Genomic DNA, 5,653 nt, shown 5'->3' on the forward strand with positions numbered 1-5,653 from the left:
CTTTTCTATAGCATAGAACATGGGGTCTCTCTGTGATTGTCAGATCACATCATATAAGGTTTCAGGGGAGGTACTGAATCATCTTAGGAGCTGGTGTGAAGGTGTGATGAGATCTCCCATATTGTGCAATATCTATCTAAACCCCTAATGAGATTGTCAGAAGCTTTGAAATGGGATATCATCAATACGCTGATGATACTCAGCTATAGATCACTTTAAATAAGCCTCCAGCTTTGGCTGTCTTTGTCCTGGCCTAGTGATGAGATGCAGTGATTAAGTGGCTGAGGGGAGAACAAAGTAAAGCTGAAACCAGATAAGACTGAGGTAGTCCTGGCCAGAAGGGCTGCTGCTTTAAATGGGATTGTCCACCCTGCCATCGATGGAGTGCAGCTTTAGCTAAACTTGTTAAGAACCCAGGAGTCTTGTTGGATTCTGTGGCTCTGACAGCAAAAAATCCTCCCCCCCCCCCAACTTTCACTTTGCCTGTAATAAGGAGCTTGAAGATGATCTGGAAACTTCAGCTGCCTGTCGCAAAATGCAGCAGCCTGTTTGCTATTGCGTGCCAACCACTGGGACCATGTTGATCCTATTCACCTCCCTTTTCTAATTCATGATAAAGATCCCTGGACTCATCAGCCCTCCAGGTTGTTCACAGTCAGCTGGCTTCTTAGGAGTGGCCAATCAGGGCTTTGGGAAGTGGTTTCTGTTACTTCCTGGCATCACCACTTTCCACTGGATGTTCCTGTGGCAGACTAAGATTACCCTGTTACACTGTGCAGGCCTGCAGAAGCCAGAAGAACATATCTGAGTAAGCCCGGATGCTCCCAGAGGCGTATTTGGATCCACAGTAAGCCACATTTGGTTCCCAAGTAACATGCAGCTGACCCCTGGTCTATGAGATGCTTTGAAATGGCCCAGGCTTCTTCACTGGCTGCCCTATATTTGTGGACCGGCTTCCTGGAAGAGATAAGAGGTGCTTCTATTCTCCTGGCTTTTTGGTGAGATTGTAAAATGAAATTATCCTGGAATGCTCTTGGACTGAGTATAAGCGAAAGGAAGTATTATTAATGCCATGAATTGGGTGTTATTAGACTAGTTATGCAATTTTTTAAATTGTTTAATGTTTCAGTGTATACAGTTTTAATGTATTTTACATTTCTTGTCATTGTTGCCTTGGGTCCTGATCTGTCAGGAGAAAGAGGGGTCTCTAAGTAGCGGCCGTGTAAATATTTTAAATAAAGAGACAATGTGAATCTTCTTGTGACCACAGCCAGGATCAGGATTTATCTAGAGAGCTCTTCCTTGATAACAGAATAAAATAGATATGGCTCTGTTTTCACTGGCACCATTTATAATGTTACAACTTGTGTCAAAGTAATGTAGGTCACAGATGCAGTGCCATGCATCTTGTCCAAGGTCAAAAAATACAAAATGGCATGGTTTTGAAAGTTTGTATTACAAAATATGGGAGGGAGTAAATATTCTGCTTTAAAGGTTTATAAAAATTGCTCAGAATTCAAAAACTAGTGGTGGATATTCAAAGACTTTGGCACCTTTGGCACAGTATTTATTTATTGAAGATATTTACCGGTATGTTGTATTATGCATCATCTCAAATTCAATGTGGCTAACAAAACAACAACAGTTTCAAGGATGTAAAAACAGCACAACGATCTATCAACAGGTTGAAAAAACACTGGCTGAGGACAGACTGGCAGTATGCAGCACGAGGGAGGCGGGACAAAAAGACCCGGACCAAGTTGTGCCAGGGATTCCCAGTCGCACTGCACCTACTGATGCAGGAGCATACCGGGAAGGAGGCGCAAGGAAGCGTTCGTGATGTTGGCCCGCCCCTGGTGGAGGCATCGCTGTGTGTGTTTTTTCACTCCAGAGACATGCGCCTATGTGCATAGGTGCATAGGTGCAACAATGCGGCTTGTTTGTGGCTTTTAGCGTGCACACTTCTGGGAAGCGGGATCAATGCACTCTCCAGGGTTTGCTACCGCTTTCACCTGATACTTTTTTAATGCAGTGGGGAATCGTCATAGGACACGTTGAGTACAGCTGGAGAATGCCTGACAGCTGTGACTGTGTGAACCGACCCCTTTAATCCGTTTGTGAAACATGCCTATATTGGGCCAAACTGCCAGTCTGAACTCAGCCACTGTCAATCTGCCAAAACAGCATGCTTGATGTTTTGCTAGACATGGCCTCAGATGTGAATGGTACCTACTTCCATTGTTTTTATTTTGTTTGAATGATTGTCTTCAAGAGGAAATTTCTTGCTTGAAGCACAGTACTGATTTCATGGTGATTTCTCATCATTCAAATATAACATGTTGGGGTTTGAGCATCACTCATAAACTGTATTTTTTCCTCCATTTTTATCAAGATGTTCGCATTTACCAGCTATTTATAACTCTAGAAACATAGGCAAGGTCTGCTGTACCTTTGTAGCTCTAGCAGATAAGAACATGGGCAAGGACTGATGTACCAACACAAAGGTATATTTTCTATCAGAACATTAGTATTGCCAGATAACTCAATACACAATATAACTATGATTTGATTTTCCCAGAAGCTGAACCTTTTGCTAAATGTAGCTTACCGTAGCTGCCTTATGGGGAAGAAATTGTATGAACAAAAGTGAGATACAAGTATGTTCAAGTACGAGTCTCCATATGATACATGTGAGAAGTTATGATAGTTTTTTAGTCAGTACAGAACCAAATTATATCAGTGATACATATGCTTTTGATATATGACTTGTTGCATCTTAATTGATGTAAGCCACTTTATGTGCCACTCACTGGAGAGGAAAGCATCAGGGTTTGTGTATGGCACAAATTACTTAGGATATCATAAAACTAAACAGATTCAATCCTTTGCTTATAACAAGTAGTAAGGTTTTTGTTTGGAAAAGGCAGCATGCAAATACAGGCAAACAATACAAGCTCAGTGTTGTAAGTAATATTTTTTTTTTAAAAAAAAAGGTATGTTCTTAGTAGTTCAGAGACTGAATCAATATTTTGGAATTCTAATTCTGGTGTAATCAGTTCCCACCTGTTTGATTTCTTAATACTCTAGTAAATGAGCAAAACAACAATGATTAATGAAAAAGACTAATAGAACATTAAATACTTCTAGGAATAAAAATATGCAGACTATGTCAGTCTTTAAGGATTAAAAGGCACCATGGCATTATGACTAATCAAACTTGAATTTTATTTAAAATTCGAGGTCTCCCATGCCCCCCCCCCAGTCGGAATAACGAGACAGACAACTGTTTAGAAGTAAAAAAGGGACACTTTATTAACTATTTAACATAACATTGCAGCAAGGTACCAGCTAAGCGAGCACAGAACAGACAAGGCAGGTGACATGGCCACCAACAACTCAAAATCGGCCGGGTGTACAAGAAGAAGATGGAAGGCTGACTTAATGTCACACTTTGCCAATTCTGCCCCCTGCCCACAACGGCGCACCACCAACATGGCCTGATCAAATGAGGTGTACCTAACTGAATAACTCCTCAGGTATTGCATCATTCTCCGACTCCCCACGGGGATAGGACAGGTGGTGAATGAGGCAATACTCGCCAGCCGCCTTCTTCGGCACAACTCCCAATGGGGAAACCCTCAAATTGCTAACTGGTGGGTGAGGAAACGGGCCAAGTACCCTGCCCTCCCTACATTCCTTACCGATTTTTTCTCTATGTGCTCCATCCCCTTAACTGATTTCAGGTTAGGAGCTCTATACGACCTCCTCTTCCAATTGTAAAGTATCCTAAACCCTAAAGTGAAACCCTCCAAAAGGTAAGAGCCATCCTCTTTGTAGAGGTAATCCCACAACCAACGCCTAAGCACTTCAATTTTAATCAGGGTTGGACCCTTTGTCAGGAGGGGGGTTGTAACCACCTCCTCCTCCTCCAGGATGCTTACCTCCCTTACCTCCTGACATACGCTTTGTTTTGGGGCAGCCTGAGAGGGCATGGGTCCCCGTGCACAAAGGGCATTCGTGCCTAAAGGAGCATGACTTGCGGCTGCATGTCCCATGGGAGGTGAACTCGCAGCAAAGCGGGCGTCGCTGAACCACTTGCCCCGCCTGGGCGCAGGTACCTGCTTGAACCTGTGACTTGCAGACAGAATCTGACCTCTCATTGCCAAATCGTCGATCGGGAGACATGATCTGCAGCCATAAATGCAGATGAATCTGGTCCCATCTCAAGGCCGGATTCATGGCTGCCCTCATCCTGAACTCCTCGTCGTACTGCAGCCATGCAGGGCTTGGGAAATCAGTGTAACCTTTATAAATGATGTCCATATACTGGAGCATCACCGAGACCCTCCATGGCTGGTGCCTCACTATCACTGCTGCGTAAATTAAGAATCCTGGTTACCAGTTAGCCCAGGTCCTGTCAACAGTGCTCCTCTTCAAGCGTTCCTTCTCTCGCTCATCCAGGTCCTCCTTATCTTTTCCCCCCAGTTCCCTGTATAATAGCTTGAAGACATCCACAAACTCTCCTTTGAGGATTTTCTCCCTGGTGGAAATGGAGAGGTGGTCTCCAAGTGGCAAAGCCAAGTCCCCAAAGGGAATGGCACCTGCTGGAACCAAGTCATATCCTGAACCCCCCAGATTCACAAAACTGGAACCTGGATTTGGGTAGCACCACCCAGGCCAGACACCCTGAGGTGGCAACTTGGCCACACTTCCCCACCCAGCATAGGGTGACCATCCGCCTGGCAATCAGTGCCCAAAACTGCCTTGTGCTGTATGTGCAGGGCATCCTTGAGCACCCAGTCCCCAAGGCCAGTGTGTCCCACCTTGGCTGGTGCTTTCCACCTTACCTTCACTCCTTGGTGGGCCTGAATAAAGCTCCACCTGGAGCTAATCTGTGACCTGGCTCTCCTGCTTGCCATCCGCATGCTGCCTCTGAACCAGCTGCCGTGATGTTGATGCCACTTCACCCTGTCTGTCCTCGAGAAGAGCTAAACATGCCAACACCTGCACCTAAAAAGATTGTTTAGGCAGACATTTAGCCACTTCATGCGAAGAAGGATGCTCGCCCTGCCACTTTTCAAAGGCCGCCAGCCTCTCCAGGATGGCTGCATTGACAGGGTCCTGCTCATCCTCGTCAGAAGAATCCAAAAGAGCAGGCCGCTTTGGAGGCTTCTGAGAAGGCTTTATTGGGACTGGCTGCTTGCCCTTGGAAAGGCCTTGCCCCTTCTTGGGTGCCTTGGTATTATCAACAAAGAGCAGCCTCTGAAAGGCTGTCAAAATGGCTGCCTCCTAAAGCCCACTCAAAACGGCCACCCAGAAATATAAATTTTAAATGGCCACCAGAAATAGCTCACTTCAAAATGGCCGCCACCAAAGGACCTTCCCAAGATGGCTGTCAACCAACGGACTCACTTAAGATGGCCTCCATTAAAGGGGGCCACAGTCAAAATGGCCACTGTAATAATCCTTCCCGACGACCACTAGGGGGCCCATAATCACCCCAAACCACACTGGCTGCTCAATGGAATGTGGGCTGTTGGGGAGGGTGAATGCCACTATTCCTTCAAATTTCTCTCACCGGGGTTACTAAGGAACAGGCCTGAACTGGGCTCCCCACAGCCCCCAAGCCTGACTCCGCTGTCCCCTGCCCCTT

This window comes from Gekko japonicus, unplaced genomic scaffold (assembly GCF_001447785.1).
Source record: "Gekko japonicus isolate JY-2015 unplaced genomic scaffold, Gekko_japonicus_V1.1 scaffold109, whole genome shotgun sequence".
Taxonomy (NCBI): Eukaryota; Metazoa; Chordata; class Lepidosauria; order Squamata; family Gekkonidae; genus Gekko; species Gekko japonicus.